Below are 23,535 nucleotides of genomic sequence, written 5' to 3' on the forward strand. Positions count from 1 at the left end.
CACACATAACTCACATGCACACACATAGTAACAGATGGAACCTGATATTTCATTAACCCCATACTGATGCTGGCTAGGCTAATATTACTCATCTCACTGACCATCTCACTAGAAACTAACCAACATACTTCACATTACTTCACACTCACATAACTTTATTATTATTTTCAGTTTCAGTTTAATGTTTTATTGAAGCATTTGCAGGACACGTGTTCCAGTTGTTAAAATGTATATAACAGCAATATGATGTTTTGAAATTGGCAAAATGTTGTGAAAGGGGTTAATGTAATTAAACAGATTTTAACATTTTTCTTTTTGTCATATGAAGGAAATATTTTACCATGCATTTGATACCATCATTATTTTTGTTACTTTTCAAATGCTGGTTACATATATAGATTTTTTTTAATATATATCTTGGTTCCAGACCCAGACTTTTAATCTGTATATATATATATATATATATATATATATATATATATATACACACACACACACACACACACAACTTTTTCCTCAATAAACTCCTAATTTACTGCTTATTAATAGTTAGTAAGGTAGTTGTTAAGTTTAGGTATTGGGTAGGATTAAGAATGTAGAATAAGGTCATGTAGAATAAGGCATTAATATGTAAGTACTAATAAATAGCCAATATTCTATTAATATGCATGCTAATAAGCAACTAGTTAAAAGACTTCGGTGCATTAGGTCTTAAAGTGGCAGCAGCCTAATATACCTGCTGCTGTATATGTCATTGTGGTTAATCAAACAACGAAAGCAGGGACCTATTATTTTGACAATGTGGAAAACATGGATGGAATAAAGTGTTACCTATAACATCATAGAACATGCTTAAAACTAGGATCATCTAAACATGAGTGAAAAATACACATAAAATACACATTTTATCAATTTTTCACAAATAATGACCAACATTTTTGCTCCTAATAAAGTTTTGTCAAAAGTGTACTTGTGTCAGTGAAGAGAAGAGTGAGTATACGTGTGTGAGTGAAGTGAAGAGCATGCTTGATATGACACATGAGACATGTCTCCTTGTGTCTTCCATACACTGTGTGAAGACAACAAACAGCACACACTGATACTGAGAGAGAGGCTTCACTCATATAACCTACTTAATTTGCTTTCTCAGTGCCTCTCTTTATCACCCCCACACAGTTAGGGTTAGAAATTGACTACAGGATGAATAAATCAATAGAAGAAAAAGCCCTAGTACACTCTCTGAGAAGCAGACAGGTAGAGAATGTGAGAGTCTGTAAATGCTTGTCTCTCCCTCTGTCTCTCTCTGCAGGCGGTTACCAGATGGCACTCAATCCTCTATGCTAATCCAGTATAGCAACTGGGGCCCTACTAGCACCTCACAAAGGCACACAGACACGCGCATAAAATGCGACAATTTGACCAGTGAAGTGAAGAAGAGGATCACTTTGGGTTTGCATGTGTGTGTGTGCGCGGTTGTGTGTATCATATTTCCTCAGGCTCTGACACCAGTGGCAAGTATATTCAGTGTCCCTGCATGTGTTTTAAGTGATTGTTAACACTTGGCTTAGGTGATCATATGACTTATAACAATATTTCCTGTGTATTTCATACACACAAACACACACTCCAGAAAACCTCAATGTGTTTTCAGGGTAGCTAGAATACAGTATGTTTATCCGTCCCTTTCTGTCTCTTTAGGCCTCAAACTCATTCTGAAGCTCTAATTAACATTTTTACAATTTTGAGCAATATATGTTCCATAATTACATTTGCACTTGGCACTTAATTGTGCAGAGGAACTTAGACGTCATTCTCAACTTCTTAATAAGAACGTTCTGTTTCCTTCATCCCTTCAGTGAGGACAAGCTAAAGGCCCATTCACACCAAGAACAATAAATATAAATATAACGACAAAGATATAGTTCTAAAAATGGTTCTAAATATAAAAGAAGCACCAGTCCACACCACAAACTATAACGGCACAGAGAAATGATACTGTTGGAATCATTTTCAAAATGCATTAACAGCCAATCAGAATCCATTGAGGTCCTCTTATAATGTTAGAAAGATCTTTACATCAAACATTCTCATTTAGAAGTAATAGGCTCTTTTCTATTCTATTTTTGACCCTCTCTTTGAAACACTTTGATAGGCATGCTGCATTCAAGACTTGAAAGTGAACACCCACTGCTATGATTGGGTAACACTTTTGCATATTAAAAAGTCCCTGCTACACATGTGGAATTGTCTTGAAAACTTCTGATGTTTTAGCCAGAGTTGTACCATTGTTTGTCGCACTCTTACAGTCATCGTTCATCATTTTCTGTAAAGTGAATACATAGTGAGGTGAATACAAAGTATACTTCACTTGACTCGTACGCATACACAGGTGTTCAACACATGCACAGTTTTGAGCAGTCTCTCGCCACGAGTTGCAACCCATGTAAATATATTTGCATTCTTTCATGCTAGAGTTGTACAAATGAGGGTACTTTCTAACATCTTCACACAATCTCTCATCTATGTAGGCCTCCATTGTCGCTGTAGCTTGCATGTGGTCTGGTCTGCTCTGTTTCACATAAGAGAGAGCGAGTGGACACTTAGGCAAGCATATTTAATTAGTGTCTCAAATCACTCAGCTATAAAGCTGCAAGTATTGCACAGCAATGTTACAAAAATAGCAATGTAGTAATGTCATGCAACACCACTAAACTACTTGCTGGAAAAGCTACTTTATTATAAAAGCATCTAAAAAAAACTGCAGTGCTACTGAAAAATGTAGTAAAGTTAGTAGTGTTGCAACTTGGTCAGCTATTCCTCAACACTCAGCAAAGTTTTAGGGCAAATTGTTAGACTGCTTTACAATGTTACACACTTTCACAAAATTACAATGCTTCTTATATACTATTAGGAGAACCAGTACATTTGAACAAACACAAATGACTGAAAGCAAATACTGTTTAACAGGAAGTACCAAAGCCTGAGGCCAAGTCTAAAGATAGTGTTGCCTTACTGGCTGCAAATTCAAATTTGAATCAGTTATTTTTCATGACTTATTGCACTTAAACTGTCAAATACACACAAAATCATCAAAATGCTCTTCTTGGATAATGTTCAACACAGCTGGTTATGTCTTAAGTGAAAGTAAAAAGTGCCAATATATTGTATCGGTGCATTAGGTCTTAAAGTGGCAGCAGCCTAATATACCTGCTGCTGTATATGTCATTGTGGTTAATCAAACAACGAAAGCAGGGCCCTATTATTTTGACAATGTGGAAAACATGGATGGAATCATGAGATCAAGTCATAAAAAAATGAATTTACTGCATAACATGGAATATCACAAAATTTGGATAAATAAATTAGGGGTAAAAGTAGGGGTGTACAGTCTGGATATAGACTAATGTAGTGGTGTCCAATCCTGTTCCTGGAGGGCCACTGTCCTGCAGAGTTCTGCTCCAACCCCAATTAAACACACCTGAACCAGTTAATCAAGGTCTTACTCGGCATGCTAGAAATGTCCATGCAGGTTCTGTCACAGTTTATGCAGGGAAGAGGAGAGGCTGCATCTAATTGCTAACAGTATTTATTAAAGACACAAAAGGGTAATCAAAAACAAGGGAGAAACAATGCAAACCCAAACTGTACAAACAGTGCAAAGACAACAACTGACAAACACTGACTGAAACATTGGGCTATTTATACATAGAGGAGCTAACAAGATAACAAGGAAACAAGACACACCTGGGGATTCCAATGGAAAACCAATGAACAAAAGAACTACAAAGGGACTACAACCAGACAGGAAACTAATGCATGATGAAACACAATAAAAGTCCTTAAGCACAAAGCAGGGAAATGAGACAGGTATCATAACAGGTGCGTTGAGCCAAGTTGGAGCTTAACTCCTGGACTAGTGTATGTAAATATCAAACTAATGCAAAAGAATGCTATTTAAATATGAAGTCTGAATATGAGCTGTGCAGTTTCGTCTACTACACATATTCAAGCATGCATAATGCTCATGTTGTTTTCAGCATCTGTCGTCTCGTTACATGAAGATACTCCACATGAACTTCATCTCCAGAGCTGCTCTAAGAGTTCACTTCACAAGCATTTCACCATTTCATTTGATAAAACTTTTGTCAGATACACATAGAAACTTGGAGGTTTTCACTACAAGTCAAAATAAAAGTTTGGTTTAATTTGAAGAAATTATGACAGAAATATATTACAGTAGAATAATAACAATTCTAATCCAATTTATTAAAACTTATTTAGGAATATTACACAATATATATACTTTTTTTTTTTTTTTTTCCCATAATTGTTTTAAACTGTAAACCTCTGCTGTGTTGTGTGCCAAAAAATGAAATGGATTGTTTAAATTTCATGACATTGAAGATTAAATTGTTTAATTGTTATGTATTGCTGCACCGTCTGTGATCTGGAGACACTAAATTGTCTGTAGGTGTGAATGTGTGTGTGAGCCCTGTGATGGACTGACCATCTGTCCAGGGTCTCCCCCTTCTGTGGCCAGAGAAGGCTCCAGCATCCCCACGACCCTGTAGAGGATAAGCGGTTTGGAGAATGGATGGATGGATGTTGGGTTGTTCATTTAACCCTGCGTAATGGGTTGATTTATGCTAGTTTACAGGAATACTAGGTTATTTTTATCTCATACATTGGGTTAATATTTCTAGATTAACTTAAATCCTTCAAAATTTTGTGTATTACACTACACAACCTTTGTTTTGGATTAATACAGTTCTAAATAGCATATGCATATTTTATACAGTTTTTATGCATGTAGGCCTGTACAAAATAAACAACATTTAAACTTGTTTAACAAACATTTTAGAAATAAAAATTCAACATTTAAAAGTAACATTTTATTTCAAGTGTAATCAACCATTCTCTGTTATTCTTTTCCCCCCAAAACGGTGCTAGTTCCTGTGCCTGTGTTTTGCCGAAATCTAAGCCTGACTCCTTATAACCTGCCTATAAGTAAACAGTACAGAGTTCTGAGAAACATATTTTAACATCAAAATTACATTCAGTATTATAACAAATAAAATCAACTTTTTTTATTTAAGGCAAAAAGAGTTTCCATTATGAATGACGTGTTTAGCTGACTGACATCTTGTCCCTATATGCTGTGTTGCGTAAAATTTTTTAGAGAGTTTTAGATTAAAATGTATACAAACCTTATATTTCACCAAGGAATTGCAGCAGCACTAAAAACTGCTCTATCCTGAGGAGGAAGCAAAAGACCCTCGCTCTGTAACTCAACAGCTGGGTTGTAGTAACGCTGCTACTGGGTTGCTAGGTCAGAGGGTGGGGGAGGGGTGTATTGTTTCAACTGTCAGTGAGATTGACCCAGCCGTTAGCCCAACAGATAAACACAAAAACTTCCCAACACTAGAAAAAATGACCCAAAAACATGACCTAACAAGCTCAACCCAGTGTTTGGATAGAAAAAAAAATAACCCAGAGTGTATATTATATTAGTCCTATTGTTTGTTTGTATATATATTGTATATATACTGTGATATATATTGTTATAATGAAATAAAATCAGGACTACTACTTATATTGTGAAATATATCACCCACCCCTAAGCTTCCTCTATGGAGCCAAGCAGAAGTGAGACTTTCTACATACATGTATGTACAGATGCATCCAAAGACATACAACATGCTTTTTAGTCATGTATACAACATATATAACAGATTCCCGTCCCCCCCTCCCCGATTCTAACAGACAGCAGTTATATATATGCTGACGCACACATTCACAAGCTGCTGAAATACTTAGGCTGTAGCCCAAAAATCATCCTTCCATTCGGAAAATCCCCCACCACGCATACTCACACTTGACACAGATATACTTTCAGTCCCATCACTCACTCTACACATATATTTGCGTCCAGTATCCACAGGCCAATCTATCCACAAAATCTCCAGGCCAATAAACCTTGACCTTTGCTACATTACTGGAGACTCAAACAGACTCTATAGGGTTACATAGAGATATAAGGAGCTCCACTAAAGATTAAACCTAAATCACAGAAGAAGAAGAAAAAACTTACTTTAAGACATGCTGGGCCATCTTTTGGCTTTAAAAGAAAACTACTGTCGGGATTTACTAAAGACACACAGTGCAAAATAAGTGCTGAAAAGGCGTGGACTGAGTTGTTTTTGTAGCTGACCTTATTGCATATGCATTTGTAGCAGTTTCCATTTCAGACGCAAACTTTAGGGGAGGAGAGTATATAAATGAATCACGCAACGCGATTTACTAATATCTGCACTTGTCAATTTACTGGTATTTGCGCCATTATTTAACGCCCAAAAAAAGTCTTAACCCACTTTGTGACATGGCTGCAATTGTTGCTGTTATAGGAGGAGACACCGCAGAGAACAGAGAGCGTGTGATACAAGGCAAAAAATATTTTCCACTCATATTAATTTTTTTGGAATGCCAGAGGAAGATGTTATCTGAACATTTCGTTTGCCAAGCAACAATTTTGTCAGATTGCTACAGCAAGTTGCGCCTGTGTCGACCTGCACCTGATGAGCATCAGCTCTGCTTATTTGCGACCCAACGCTAATTTGCACTGCTCTTGGTAGATTGTGTTGATCTTTATGTAAATGATTTGACTGCGTCTGTGTTCTTTAATTTCCGTGTCAGCAGTAGATCACGCGCAAAACTTGCCACTCCCATCGGCGCATTTGTGGAATTGCCCTCTCACGCTAATTTGCCCCATTCAGTAAATCTGGCCCACTGTGTCACAAATAAAAAAAAATGCACAATAAATCAAAAGCCATATAGTTCACTATATGATGACTGATGAAAAACTACTTGAAAATTTGATAGTTAAGACGGCGCATTTCAGAAAATCTGATTTCATACCGTCTAAGAATGTGGTTTGGATCAGGTTAATGACAAAAATATATATATATATATACATTTAATTTGAAAGGCTGTAGTGTGAATTGGTGGTGTATGTGAGCTAGTTGGTTAGTGTGCATGTCTGTGTGTGTTAGTCCTGTAATGGACTGGCCATACATCCAGGGTGTTTTCTTGCCCTTGGTCTGTGATGCTGGGATAGGCTCCAGCCTCACCGCGACCTGATGTCTGACAAATGTTTACATGTACATTTTAAAATCTTAGTCATGAAAACAATACCTATCTAATCAGGACCCTGCTGTGGATTTGTGAATCAGCTGAGAGGCCTATGAATGAGTGATGCAGTGCTCTAATAGTCAAAGATCAAGCTTATGGCTGCCAGAGCTAATAGGCCCATAGTGGACAATATTGCAAAAGCAAAAGGCATATCAACAGTAAAAAGTGCTCGAATGTGTGCCAGTGATTGTTGGCACAGTATGAATGTTTTAACATATTTATTTATTTTTACATACTTAAATTAATTTGATTTTTATCAGCACCTTGACCAGTCACAATTGAAAACAAAATAAAGCTGCAATTATGAGAAACTAAATTTTTTGTTTTTCAGGCATAATTTGTTTACAGTAAAAAAAAAAAAAGTAATGAGAAAAATAAATGAGATTTTTTTTGTCACAACTGAGAAATATAAAGCCACAATTAACAAGTATAGACAACATATTAAAGTTTTATACTCCCTTGTGAAAAGCCCAGTTTGTTGGAAATGAAAACTGTAGATGCTATATTCTCAATTTAAGAAGAGGAGGTCAAATGTCATAGTGTGAATGCATACAGCAATTGAAACAAATGATAGTTTAGGTTCTAAACATTAATGTCAACCTTATCTAAAACTGACACATACAAAGATACACAGGGCTCCCATCTCATTGTTATATGGTTGTGCTGACCTGGCTTCTTTTGCTCATTATATACTCTCTACTTCAGTAAAAAAAAAAAAACATGGCAAAAGAGAAACGTAGACTGAAATTGTAGTTAAACTGAAGAATACATAAAACAGGAACCACACAGAAACATGAACCAGCAAACAAATTAAGTGTTAAGAGAGGGGAAAAACCCACACACATCCAAAGCATTATATTCTCTGTACAAGATCTCTTCCTCTTCCTTGAAGTGGTGTAGTGTCTATTGCTGTGTGGTGTAAATGAGATATATAGGGATGCACATATATTGGTAGCAGTCAACAGTTGATTAAGTTGATGTTAGAAGCAGACAAAACCATCTTTACAATTTAATCAGTATAGTCATTTTTGGCAGGTATCTATCTTTTCTATTATACATTATGTTTTGATGCATAATCACTTTTTCCCACTTTTTCTACATCTGTTTTGATGTTGCCCTAAAACTAACCTTTTTGCAAAAAGCTAAAGAGTATCTGTTGTATCAGCAGAAATTTCTAACCGAAGCACCCTTAGAAAATTTAACTTTAAATGTTTAGCTTTCATTTTCAATCTTTCCCACTATATATTATAATGTTGTGATGTGTGGTTTCACAAAATTCTAGATTTTAGTGTGAAATAGAAAAAAGCAAGAAAAAAGATGCAGGTTATCAACCATAACCTAATATTAATTTTTGGTTATCAGTTTTGGCCAAAATTGGTTACCCTTTATTTTAAGGTGCCCTTGTTACAGTGTAATTATATATATAAATATTGAGTAATAAGAATTAACAACATGTACTTACTATAGGGTTAGGGTTAGGATTAAGGTGTGGTTTAGAGTTAATTGCATGTAATTATGCACAATTTATAGTAATTACTATAGTAACTACATGTAACTTGTGTAACAAGGACACTGTAAAATAAAGTGCTACCCCAAAATTCCTATGCCAGTGCATCCCTAATTACTGCATAACTAGTTTAGCTGTCAGGTCTTTGTGTACAAGCCCCAACACATGATCACACACACCACCACTCACACACATAACACCCCTATCCCACAGGACACATATGTTAATGAATGAAATCCCCCACAATGCCATCCTCCCTCCAATCAGAAGCTACACAGATCATTGGTCCTTGCTCTTTGTTTCTGATACTCTATATCTAAAAAATACTTCTTTAAGGAGAGCATTGGCTGTATACTGAGTCCTAAAGTGTGTGTGTGTGTGTGTGTTTATATGATTTATGATAACACAAATTTGTATAATGACATGGGTATTACACTGGTATTACAACATAAATGTGGCTTATGAGGACATTTCCTGAATCCTCATAATTAAAATGGCTTAAAAACATTTTAAACAATTTGTTTTTTTTTAATTAAAAATGTAAAGATGCAGAAAGTTTTCTGTAACGGGTAGGTTTAAGGGTAGGGTTAGTGTAGGGGGATAGAGTATACAGTTTGTCCAGTATAAAAAACCATTACGCCTATGGAGAGTCCTCATAATGATAGGTAGACCAACATGTGTGTGTGTGTGTGTGTGTGTGTGTGTGTGTGTGTGTGTGTGTGTGTGTGGCCTCTTGTGCGTCTGCGCAGGCTTGGCAGAGGTAAAAATCAATCATTCTGAAGCGTTCTATATAAAAGACCCAAATACAGACATGTGCAGTCTAACAAAAGGTCATATCCGACCACCAATGACATCAGTCTCTCTACTGAACCATCCATCCATCCTTTTCTTCATCTATCCAGCTGTAGCACCAATGGAACAAGGACGAAGATTCATCATTTGGAATGGCTACATCCACATAGAAACAAATGCAGCTTTGAATTTCAGTGGCAAAAAATAGCAGTGTTTTTTTTTTGTTTCCACATTTGCTGCTATTCTATGATTACACACACACACACAACGTTAATTTGTGGCATCAACAAAGATGCATTTTGCCATTGGAATGGGGCATGGGCAGAGGCAGCTGACAGCAGCAACAGCACCCTGGATGCAACTGCATCTCCTCGACACAATGCATTAACACAGCTTCTCTCTTCCTTTTCCTCTGCTCCTTAGAAAGGCCGTATGCTGAGAGCCGAGCAAAAGCGCTCCCTCCCTCTTTCCACCTCCCTCCCTCCCTTTCTCTTTCTCTCTCTCCCTCATCCGTATTCGAGTCATCGCAGACAGAAAAAAGAGCCCTTGAGAAGCAACTCACCTGAAACATGTCTTGACATTCACTGGCTGTATCCGTGGAAGCCTCCTTCTGTTTTCCATGTACATCCTCCACAGCATATTTTCCTGAAACCTAGTGTACGCACAGGCTCTCCATTCTGTGGTCAGACCGGTTCCTGACCCCCAAACCTGGACTCATTGGCTTTAGTCGGCAGCCTGCCTGCTTCACTGCCTGCCTACTGTTCCCTAGCCTGTGATGTCACAAAGCCCTCGCAGCCTTATTGGCCAAGGGGCTGCATGTTAATAAAGGCAGCTGCTAAGAGAGAGGGGGAGGGCGGCAGCCAGAAAGACTGGATCTGCTGTTTCACAGACTAGTGAAAGCAAGGTAGGGTTTTTTTTTTTTTTCTAAATTACACACTCAGTTTCAAGCAGAGTAAAATCATCAGTAATAAAAAAAAAAAACCATCAAGGTATTACCACATTATTACAACATTTAGTTTTAAGTAGATGTTTGTTTGTCTTGTTTTTATGGGCACCAATATGATGGAGCGTGGAGTATCATGTAAATACCATGAATATGATAATCATGCAGTACCATGCTATCAAAAAACATGGTATTACTATCTAATAACATCACAAGTACCACAGTGTGTTTTTGTCAATGTGTAAAATAATCAAAAATCACTTCTGAAAGATTTCCAAAACATTTAGAGAAAATTGCAAGCTGGCTAAAGATACAACAAACATAAATAAAATAAAGGCATAATGAAATTTTAACCTCTTTTTTCATTTTGAGACTAATTAATATATAATGAATTGTTCATTTAAGTGTGTGTGTGTGTCCATAACACCAAGACAAGTCACCTCTTTATCCCAGCCTACTCATGATTAATCTGCGGGCAGTTACACCAAACAAAGACCTGCTGCAACTTGCCCTAATTTGTCTATGATGTCATCTTTTTCTCTCTTGCTCACCTTTGATTGGCTGATGGCTGCAGCAGCTGCTGTCTTGAGGCGGAGTCTTCTCTTAGCTGCTTGGAATCAGAATCACACTGGTTGTCCTGACAACCTCATGGTCCTGGGGGAAAACAGGCCTGATATGTGATGCTGATCTGTGAAGTAGGGGATGAGAGATGTCGGACACTGATGAGCATTTCAACATTTTCTGTTGTTTTCTGTCTGAGGTGTGGTAAGATGGGGGAGGATGCCCTCCTTAAGAACAATGTGCATTTAGCATGTGCAGGATGATGATGCATCAGCCAATGTGTTATTAAGGGAAATAAATAGAACCATTTGTTAAATTAATTGTCATAGCACAAAATGTAAAGAGGCCATCTTACACATCTTATGATAATTTTACTTTTTGTGTCTAAAATTTTACATAATGTAATGTATGAATTTAAATTGAATGTTTTCACCCAATTAGCTTTTAATAAAAATGTCTGAAATGTACATTTAATTTGTGTAATTATTGAATAACAACACTAATAATTACATTAAGTAATAAATTAAAGAATAATAATACTAGTAACAACATACCACTTGGGCATGGGCCAGTAAATTTTCACGGAGATTTACATGTTGTAAATCTCATATGAATAATGCATTGTTAGTATTTTAAAGCTGCAGTCTGTAAGTTTTGCCTCTTTGTCGCCATCTCTGTTTGAAACCTGCAATTGCAGTTACTTGCAGAATTATCATCTTTACGTAGGTTGTGCATTGGCACGGCTCCTTAGAGCGGATGAATCTAATGTTTGCTGTCGGTCACCACACAGGTGAATACTGCACTTCAGAATCACAGTTTCTACATCTTGGAAGTATGATTAAAATAAGAATTTTCATAGGAAAATGTCTGAACAAGTAAGTAACATGTCTGCCACTTTTGTTCTGACCAACTGAGAAAAAAAGCACTACAATAAATCGCGCTGCCAATGGTGATTAAATCTAACGATCACTGTTTTAGCGTTACCTGTAGATTTAAATTTCTTTTGCCACTCCACAGTCCGAAGTCTTTTGCTTTTGACTACGGGTGAATCTCCAGTTGTCAAGTGATGATTGTCATTTGGACCTTTCTAGATTACAATCCACCATCAAAATGATAAGTTTAAGTATTGCAGCTGCTATGAGAAAAGGCTATAAGTTATCCATCACCTGCAGCATCCTCACATGCCATATAGCCAGTGGTGTAGTCTAGTTTTTTGTAGTGAGTATACTGTGATTTTTCCCTCCCAGCCTCATACTTACCTGTCCCAGAGCGGCACCCCATAAGCACCGCCACACTCATTAATGCATGTAGTATGCATCTGATCTAGGCTAAATGTAACTGAGAGCATTCTGAAAGACTGCTTATGTGTGTTTTATCAACATGTCAATTTATTATAATCAACAAAGACTTTACCAGCCAATGGCATTTACAGCTGAAGAGACTCTGGACTGATTTTCTACTGTTTAGTGTCAATCACCATCTAACTCAGCCCTTAAGATAGCCTGAGATGTTATATGAATATGGTCCCTGGAGCATATTTTATCAGCTGGCAAGTTTCAATGCACATTTAAGAGTGCAAGTTGCAACTATTATTACTCTCTAAAAAATGTTTGGTTAAAAACAAAAATGTTGGGTTGAAAATGGACAAACCCAGCGGCTGGGTTAAATGTTTGCCCAACCTGCTGGGTAGTTTTATTTAACCCAACTATTGTGTAAAAATTGCTGTATTGCTTGCTTAAAATGAACCCAAAATATGCTGGAAATTAACATTTATTAATATTAAATATAATAGTTAAACAATAAACATTTATTAAATCGTTTATTAATAAATGTTCACCTTTTGATTATTATTGTTGCCTCTATAATTATGTGTCTGATTTTCAATTTCCAACCTATGGGTTCATTTTAAGCCAGCCATATAGTCATTTTTAAACAATAGTTGGGTTAAATAAAACTACCCAGCAGGTTGGGCAAACATTTATCCCAACTTCTGGGTTAAAACAACCCAATCGCTGGGTTTGTCCATTTTCAACCCAACTTTAACCCAGCATTTTTTTAGAGTGTGACAATAATGGAAAAATGAAGCTTATCAGTATGTCACAATATCACCCTGTTTGGACTTTGTTTTCTGTTTTGCACCATTTCCTGCCAGTCTGTCATCATAGCTATGCATTTCAATTCACTAACTTGCAATTCGAGTCAATATCAGTTATTTTGGATATACTGTAAATCAGGTACAGTACATGGCAAATTTTCTCAAGAAAAAAAATCTCAACTAATACTGTAAAATATACATGGGAATCAGTTTGTTATTGAAGGTTAAAATGAACTGATTTGTATACAAACTTAAATTACACTTAAGGAAATTTTTATAATAATAAACTTATAATAGGCCTACTAACTTTAAATTTATTTCTACTCCAATTTGTTTTTTGAAATATAAACATTTAAATGGTGGCTGTCAACTTGACGGATTTATTCAAACATGCATAATATACGCTATTGAAGAACATTAAAAATTATAGTTAATATGTAATATGGTGTATATATTTAGCTAAATGCTCCTCTCTAGAGTTCCTTTTTCTAGCTGACTAACGAGTTTATGGTCACTGAATATGTTTGTTCTGAGGTAAATGTGACGTTACGTGACATTGTTTACAAGCTGTTATTAACGTCTTTCCGCGGTTGAAACACTGATTAAGCGATTATAAGAGACATGATATGGATTTCGTTAAGTTGTAGTGTATCTTTTATCATACCTTGAGATGTTCATTCATGTTTATTTTGCGCTGTAACTGGTAACTAAAGTGGAGGAGAGGATCAGTTCACGTGCGCGTCAGGCTTCCGCGTCTCTTGAACTGCTACAGCGATCTGTCACGATCACATTAAAGAGCGCCAAAACGGTATTTATGTTTTTTTTTTATTCCGAAGTAAAATGGGCAAAATATGAAACTTGAGACTGAGAAACATGAGACTTTGTTTCATGTCAAAAGCTACAAACCACAAATCATATTTTGTGATTTATTGGATGGTTACGTATCCTCGCGCTTTTTTAAGTGGGTATACGGAAATCCTTGAACATTCCTAGTGGGTATACGGCGTATACCTGCGTATCACGTAGACTACACCACTGCATATATCCTACTAGCTGGGACTCCTTCTTTATGTAAACAGACGTGATGTAATGACGCAAAGATGAACGGCTGCTGAATTTTCCGCAAAAACCCACCAGTTCCACTGAATTAGAAAATTACAAGCTTACCGTTGTGAATCGGGCTAAGGTAAGGAGATAGTTTTGAACACTGGCTGGTTATGTACTTGCTCAGAAATTGATTTTGGATCATTTTTAACCAAAAAAAAGTTATGGACTGCAGCTTTTAATTAAGAATTACACTTTATGAATTTGCTTAATAAAATAATGAACTGAAGAATATTGTTGTTTTAAATATTTGTATTATTATTTCACATGTTTAAAATGGTCATGAACTGCATTTTTCACACTGTGAAACATTATGCGTATTAGGTGGAGGATAAACAAACTAAGGAGATGCGCTTCCCCTTTAAAAATATAGATTTCCATGAAATAGTTTCAAGTTACTTGTGGCAACAACCTACACATCTCAGCATAAAAACTCCCAATAAATTATTTGTTATACAGAGAGAGAGAGAGAGAGAGAGAGAGAGAGAGAGAGAGAGAGAGAGATGAGTGACTGAATTACCTGGGTCTGTGCAGCATCTATATTAACAACGAAGCTGTGAGTTGAATTACTTAAAATAACCGCGACGTTACCTCGTTGCTGTTTAATATAATGTAGCAACTAAATAGTGAAGCTAATTTATTAATAAAATCTTAATCGCAATCTCCGAGCTCTAAGTGCCAGAAATGTGTGTGCTTCAATGAAAGCACCGCATTAAGAACTGTGATTAAACTGACTGGAACTACCCGTGCATTAGGCCTCACGGTTTGAACGCACACCTTCCAGCCAATCAGAATCGAGTATTCTGACAGACTATGGTTTAAATATTTATATATAGGCTATTCAGCCATCTAGTGCTTTTACATATGCTTTTTTATTTCTTTCCACCAGATGGCACTAATCTGCCTTCATATTTTAGATTCTACATACATTTGCTCTGTTTTTGATTTATAGTCACCATGAAATCTGTTATAAATGATTTATCCTTGCATGTCATTATTATTTTTTTTTAATTCATGTGTCCTTGTAATCTTCAGTAAAAACAATGACATTTTCTCTTTGATGACGTGTGCACTGGCACGAGGGCTGCCCGATAATCCTTCCCTCCCCATCTCAAACAAACCTGTTGCTAGCTAGTTTACTTTTCCCACAATCTAAGGCAGTTACAGATTGGTAAATTGGAAATGATCAATATCATTACCAAAAGAGCCAGACTGTAAATATGTAAACATTATTAGTACTAACTTTACCTTTCTTATTTTGGAACGTTGTTCTCCAAAGGTGTTCAAAGATATACAGTGCCAATAGTCAAAAGGAAAAAAATCCAGAAATATAATACAAAAGAAAATGATGCTACTTACAATATTTAAAAAAAATGCAAACATAGTCTAAAATCTTCAACCAGCAACCACCATCATTTTTGGGTAAACTAACCCTTTAAGCTCAGGTGTATCCCATTTCTGTGGATCATCTTTGAGATTTTCTACACATTGCTGAGCAAAAGTGGGAAATAATACAGATTTCAGGTGTAATAGAAAGCCCTGCGGGATGCTCTATCAAACTTTGAAAGGCAGCCAAGAGTGCAAAGTAGCAATTGAAAATCTCAATTCAATTTATGTTTCAGTCTGGATTTAGATTCCTCCATAGTCCAGAGTTTGAACCTTTGAAGGCCATAAATTATATTAATATGACATCTAATGTTGGAGATAATGTTATATTAATGCTCTTAGATCTTATCTCTGCTTTTGACATGATGTCCTTATCTCTCAACTTTAACATGGTGTGGGTTTGAAAGGAACTGTCTTAAAATGGTTCAGATCCTATTTTAAAGGCTGCAAATTCTCTCTAAATTTTGGCTCATCTGTGTCATCTGCTGCTCATTTCACTTCGGGGGTTCCTCAGGGTTTCATATTGGCCCCTACACTTTTTTCTTTATGCTCCTTTTGGGTTTAACTATTAGTAAACATGCTGTGTCCTTTCATTTTTACGCAGATGACACCCATATATCCCTCTTAAACACTTTGGAAATAATACCTTTGAGCCTGTGCTGGCCTGTTTAGAGGACATTAAAATGTGGATTTCTGCAAATTTCTTAAATCTAAATGAAAATAAAACTGAAACAATCTTTTTCTCTCTTCCTAATGGTGGATTGATGCACTATCCTCAATTACTCACTTTACGTCTTTAGCTAACACTTGGGTTAAGAATCTGGTGCACTGCTTTACAGGGATTTGAAACTTGATAAGCAAGTAAACAGTTATCAGATCATGCTTTTTATTCCTTTTTTACAAGGTTAAGCCTTTCCTTTCTCCTTAAGTTTTTGAAAGTGTGATTCATGTGTTTTTATCATCTTGCTTAGAATACTGTATTATTGGTATACTGTATTATACTGTATTATGGTAGAAACTGCTATCCTGGCATGACTCCAGACAGTCCAAAATACAGCAGCAAGATTATTAAAAGGTATCCAAAAACATGACCAGATAGCCCCAATTTTAACATCCCTTAATTTGAACAACATTGCGCCACCATACAGTGGGTACGGAAAGTATTCAGACCCCCTTAAATTTTTCACTCTTTGTTATATTGCAGCCATTTGCTAAAATCATTTAAGTTCATTTTTTTCCTCATTAATGTACACACAGCACCCCATATTGACAGAAAAACACAGAATTGTTGACATTTTTGCAGATTTATTAAAAAAGAAAAACTGAAATATCACATGGTCCTAAGTATTCAGACCCTTTGCTCAGTATTTAGTAGAAGCACCCTTTTGATCTAATACAGCCATGAGTCTTTTTGGGAAAGATGCAACAAGTTTTTCACACCTGGATTTGGGGATCCTCTGCCATTCCTCCTTGCAGATCCTCTCCAGTTCTGTCAGGTTGGATGGTAAACGTTGGTGGACAGCCATTTTTAGGTCTCTCCAGAGATGCTCAGTTGGGTTTAAGTCAGGGCTCTGGCTGGGCCATTCAAGAACAGTCACGGAGTTGTTGTGAAGCCACTCCTTCGTTATTTTAGCTGTGTGCTTAAGGTCATTGTCTTGTTGGAAGGTAAACCTTCGGCCCAGTCTGAGGTCCTGAGCACTCTGGAGAAGGTTTTCGTCCAGGATATCCCTGTACTTGGTCGCATTCATCTTTCCCTCGATTGCAACCAGTCATCCTGTCCCTGCAGCTGAAAAACACCCCCACAGCATGATGCTGCCACCACCATGCTTCACTGTTGGGACTGTATTGGACAGGTTCTTCTTTACCTCTCTCACCAAGGCTCTTCTCACCCGATAGCTCAGTTTGGCCGGACGGCCAGCTCTAGGAAGGGTTCTGGTCGTCCCAAACGCCTTCCATTTAAGGATTATGGAGGCCACTGTGCTCTTAGGAACCTTAAGTGCAGCAGAAATTTTTTTGTAACCTTGGCCAGATCTGTGCCTTGCCACAATTCTGTCTCTGAGCTCTTCAGGCAGTTCCTTTGACCTCATGATTCTCATTTGCTCTGACATGCACTGTGAGCTGTAAGGTCTTATATAGACAGGTGTGTGGCTTTCCTAATCAAGTCCAATCAGTATAATCAAACACAGCTGGACTCAAATGAAGGTGTAGAACCATCTCAAGGATGATCAGAAGAAATGGACAGCAGTTTTTCTTTTTTAATAAATCTGCAAAAATGTCAACAATTCTGTGTTTTTCTGTCAATATGGGGTGCTGTGTGTACATTAATGAGGAAAAAAATGAACTTAAATGATTTTAGCAAATGGCTGCAATATAACAAAGAGTGAAAAATTTAAGGGAGTCTGAATACTTTCCGTACCCACTGTATATTTCTGATCTCCTATTTTTCCACAGCCCTTCTAGAGCTCTTAGATCAGGGACATAAAGACATTTATCTGTTCCTAGGTACAGGCTAAAGCAAAGGATGCCTTTTATGATTATAACTTTTAATTTACATCTTTTCTTAATATTATTTCATTTGTTTGTCTGTCTCATTTTTCTTTTCATAATATTTTGATTTATGTCTTTTACGACGTGTTGTAAAGCACATTGGTCAGCTGCTGCTGTATAAATAAACTTTTACTTCGACTTTTGACTTTGACATTAACTGGAGTGAATCTGGAGAAATTTCATTTGATTGAACATGATTTGGCAAGTGTCACGATTCCCCTGTGTTTTGTGTTTAAGGACCTTTATGGTGTTTCATGCCTTAGTTTCCTGTGTCTGTTTGTAGTCCCATTGTAGTTTTTTTGTTCATTGGTTCCCCTTGATAGTATCCACAGAAGTTCCTTGTTTCCTTTATTAACCTGTGTATATATATACCCCTTTGTTTCCTTGTTCATTTGTCAATCGACGTTCCACTATAGCTGCTCTTGTTCCATGTTTCATGTTTGACTATCGTTCCATGTTTCATGCTTGATTATTGTTCCACAGTTTCAGTTTGACTTTTGTTCCACATTTCATGTTTGATGTATGTTCCATGTTTCCTGTTTGACTATTGTTCCATGTTTCCCGTTTGGCTCTTGATCCATATTTCATGGTTCCCCATGTTTATTACCTTGTTTAGTTTGTTTTATTTTATATTTTTAATAAACCTTGATTGATCCTCCTCATCTCACCTTCTCGTGCCCCAGCTTTACAGTAAGACACACCTGTCCAGCCAAATTGATCAAACAGGGTTTTGTGGCTTTGCTATAAGCCAAGGCAAGGTGGTAAGATGTTCTTTACTCATATTTTGGAATAAACAATGTCCACACAGCAATATCCATTTCAAATGCAAATACATGTTCCTGCCACCTGTCCCTACTGATACAACCCAGAGGAAGTTTAAATATCATGTGATATTAACAGGTGACTACACCTACATGACTGGTGCACACCACCATCTAGTGGACATGAACAATCATTACATTTGGCTCTTACACAGGGGGAAAAGGGCCTTGGTAAGGGACCAAGGTGACCAAGAACCTGCTGCTTTACTCTGGTTAAGCTTAAGTGTGGAGAAGAGAGAAACTTTCAGAAGGACAACCATCACAGCAACACTTCACCTTTCTGAAATTTGCAAAAAAGCAACAAGACAACAATATTCTCTGGTCTGATGAACCTCAATTCCAAGTGTCATTTCTGAAAGCAGGAAAGCAGGCACCGTTCGTAAACTGCACAATACCATCCCAACAGTGAAACATTGTGGTGGTATCATCATGCTGTGGGGGTGTCTTTCAGAGGCAAAAGAAAAATCCAAAGCTTTTCTCCAACCTTTCTTCTTCCTGCCCCATTCACTGCAGACACTTACACACATACACATTTCTCTTTTAATTTTTGGTTGTTGTTATCATCTATGTGAAAGTAAAGTGAAAATAATATTTTCTGTTTTGTACTCATGAATTTAATATCTTTCTTCCAATGATTTTTGCTGTTTGCAGATACTTGAAAGAGTAATGTGTTTTGGTGTTCTGTACAATTAAGTCTTAATGTGCTAATTACATTGAACTTAGATATTTTTATCCTTGTTTTTTGGGGGTATTTGCTTGTTTTCTCTAATGATTGTTTTGTTTGTTTGTTTGTCTGTTAATTTGACCATTTTTATTATTATTTTGTATGTTTATTGAACCATTGGAAGCACAATATAAATAGGTTTAAGTAGAGTTTGTTCTTGTGGTAATTTTGTACCAAGACAATTGAGTACAGAGCTGATATTTATGTAAACATTTGTATCTATTTGTAACAGCTGGCTTTTTTAACTCTCTGGGAAAAGTTTGTGGTTCCATGTTGGTTAAGATGCTGCAGAAGTGTTGCGTCCTGTTAATAAAATTTACAATCATGGATGATTAACTGTGTACAGGAACATATCATTTATATGTGCTTGTGTCCATACACACACAGTTAATATGCACGTGTCTACATGCACGTTCATACATTCACATATATATATGATCAGGTTTATAAAGCGGAAGCCATGAAAGCCATCACACACTGGGGTGACATGTAGTATACCAAGAAATGGGGCATCCTGAACAACATGTACACACAGAAACGCATACAGATGCACATCATCTCATTCGGTCATACGCTTTTTTACAGCTCTATAGCACATTTGATATGCTAAGCGTTTTGGGGCGTAGGCCAGTGGGACTCACAAATTGGAGTACCTCCAAGGACAGCCCCTTTCCTCTCTGTCTCTCTTCCTCTCCCTGTCACCCTTTCTCTTCCACAGACCCTCAGTTCTGTAATACAGTAATGAATCAGTGTTTGTCGTCATGGCAACCCCTCTGCTCCTGCTTTCGCCCACCTAGCGGCCACGTTAGCTAGAGATTTACGAGCTTGATCAGCAAGAACAGAAAGTGAATGAGTATGATATAGATTCACAAATAACATATACACAAATAACATTTATTTGGATGTTATTTGTGTATTTTCATAAGACTTATACATAAGTACTAATATTTGTACATTAGTGTATGCAGCTGTGTATCTTTAACATGAATCCTGGCCAGTCCACATTAAGGTTGCTCAGGCTGCTTGTGCAAAAAGCCATCAAGACCTTCTACTGTGTAAAACAATCTTTAGAATGGTTTATTTTTTTCTTATTACACATTTTCATGTCACTATTGAAGTTTGTTTTTGCTTGTCTTTGTCTAGTCTATTGACCATAATACAAAACTATATTGTTGACATGTGTTTCCTAATAGCATTAGCCAACATTAACCAAATATCCACTGTTATTTTCACTGCTGTTATTCAGCAAATAATTTATAAAACATTTAAACATTTTCTATATATATTGCTCTAAACAAGTCATTTGCAATAATAATAATAATAATTTTTTTTATTTTACAGTTATACTGATTAATTTAACCCATAAACAGATAAAGACAAACAGTGGGGGCTCATGGATTTTAAAATAGGGGAGGCACAGATCACAATAATTGTAGTGGTCTGGGATCCTCTCTTAAGGATTTTGATTTTATTATAACTGCTTTAAAGGGTCATGAAACCCCAGAACACATTTTTTTGAGCTGTGAACAGATATGTATAGGCTGCACATCATTGAAAACACTAAAGGTACTCATTAATTTTATTTAAAAGTTGAAATTAGTTATTTTTGGAGCAACGTCACAAAATCTGACGTCATCGTGTACTACTGGCAAGATCCGGAGTGCTGATTGGCTCCAGTATGGGCAGGTCGAACATGCTGACGTCAACAGTTTCGAGCGGTTCTCTGCTTTTATTCATGACATAAAGCTCATTCAATCCAATCACTGCGCTGTAGTATGCATAAGATTATAATTGCGGTATTATGCATGAAGAAGTATCACTTCTCTTGCTTCTGTGTCTGTTGTCATTCAGAGACATGTGTCGTAGGTGCTTGTTTCCTTAGTGCTACAACACAAAAATGCGTTTTCCTGCGACGCGAACAGAGCAGAAGTTTGGGTGCATGTGGATTGTTTTGCTGTAATCTACCAGCACAAATGGAAAATATGTTCACATGAGATCGCATTACAGCGGAGAATTCAAATGCAAAAGTGCTGTTCATTCACCTCTGCGTTCGGACATGCGAGCCATGTGTATGTTTCCCCCAGCACAGCTAGCACATGAGTGTTGTTTGTATTTTGCCCGCGATGCGGTCACAACTGGAGTTTGAATACGAACACATCAAAAATACAATTGTTATGATATACACGCGGAGCGCGCATATGATCGGTTTCAGTTTGGAGCTCCGCGATGAGTTTAACAACACTAGCCACGTGGATCATAGCTCATGTACAGAATAAAGTAGCACGGTGTATGCACACATATTTCATCAAGTCTTCTTCAAATGAAATATATGTGCAAACTGGACACTGATACATTGGTGTAGCCTATCTGAACACAATGACAAGATTATTCTAATAGACAAAAGACTGATTTAGATCGAAAATTCAAAGAAAAATGGGCAAAAAATAAACTATGTCTTTATTCTTTCTTTGTTAAACTATGTGTTGTTTATCATGAGACTGCAGTGCTGGTAAACGTAATCAACGTATTATTAACCTTTAAATATTTGTTCGCATTTCTCCCTTGTGCTTGGGAGTTTGTTGTAATTTTCTCCGTGCTCATATATTAATATTCATGTTCATAACCCTTTAAAATGGCTTTTTTGGTCACTTTTAGACATAAAATGTAAAAAGAAAAAAAATAAAGAAAATGACATATATACGGCAAGAAAATATAAATATAATTTCACTCACTAAGGGTATGTTTACACGACAACAATGTACTAAAAATGGAAAAGTTTTTTCTTTGTACCAATGACAACATTATCAAACCTATCCCCGTTCACACGGATCTAAAAAAAATGACTAAAAACACTATATTATGCATGCCAGACAAGTAGTTGGCAATGTCACTTTGTAAAGAAAGACTACATGCCTGCGCATACGCATTCTTTTACAGAGCACTTGTGCTAAACACGCATGCCTATCCACCTTATTTTTACAGTTTACTGAACATTGAAATTCTTCTCATTATTTCCCTATAGGGGCAAATAAATCAGAAGTCTCGCACATTCACAGAAAACACCTTACTTCCGCATTGAAAAATAAGGTATGGCTGTGTTGCAAGCCCACCAGGTGGACCTGCTGAAAGATCTGGATGACGGCCAGGGCTTTTCCCCTGAAGCAGTCATTGAGCTGCGCCGTACCACAGATCTTGCTCTCTGGGCCATCAAACAAACAGCTGCCAATATCAGTCGCTCGATGGCAGTAATGGTGGCCACGGAGAGATATCTGTGGGTTAGCCTGGCTGACATCAGTGAGAAAGAAAAGCGTTTTCTCCTTGATGTGCCAGTATCACCCTCTGTGCTTTTTCAGCACATCCGTTGTTTAGAGAGGTGAGGGCGCAGTCTGTGGCATTTAAGAAACCATGCCATCTCAGATCCATGCCTCAAACCTCGTCTCAGTCTGAGGACTACAGACAGGCCCAGAGGCAGAGTGTCACCAGCGGTGGCCCCCCTCCTAAACAGGGGAGCAGGGCTTGAAAAAGGCGTAATCAGAGGAAGACGAAGAAGCAACCAGCAGCTCTTTAGAGGGAAATAACCTCTCCCCTCCTCTCATATCCCATGCTCCCCCCCTCCCACCAACACCATTTCTGGGATGGAGTGATAACAGAGTTTTTTCACGCCTAAAACACAGCTCCTGAAACCGAACCGATGATGTTATGGTGGAGAGCGTGTTTAAGACCACACGGCCTGCCCTTCTGAAGGTTCGGTGGAAGGGCTTTATGTGCTGGTGCACTTGAGGTGCATTATGATAGGAAACTGTAGGCAGCTGCCAAGATGTGAGTCAGTCGCACAAAACTGAGCTCCAAAGTCAGGTCCAGTGCGTG

The 23,535-nt window shown here is 37.2% G+C and overlaps 1 protein-coding gene across 2 annotated transcripts in view; it reads right to left on the bottom strand.

Annotated features, from left to right (window-relative positions):
• The window catches only part of LOC127513427 (serine/threonine-protein kinase PAK 3), a 51,794-nt gene extending 41,513 nt beyond the window's left edge, over positions 1-10,281 (bottom strand). For both annotated transcript variants that reach the window (XM_051895185.1, XM_051895184.1), the window contains exon 1: positions 10,050-10,281. The gene's annotated coding sequence lies outside the window, so the exon portion shown is untranslated. The remainder of the gene's footprint in view (positions 1-10,049) is intronic.
• Between the last annotated feature and the right edge of the window lie 13,254 nt (positions 10,282-23,535).

Source organism: Ctenopharyngodon idella, chromosome 5 (genome assembly GCF_019924925.1).
Source record: "Ctenopharyngodon idella isolate HZGC_01 chromosome 5, HZGC01, whole genome shotgun sequence".
Lineage (NCBI taxonomy): Eukaryota > Metazoa > Chordata > Actinopteri > Cypriniformes > Xenocyprididae > Ctenopharyngodon > Ctenopharyngodon idella.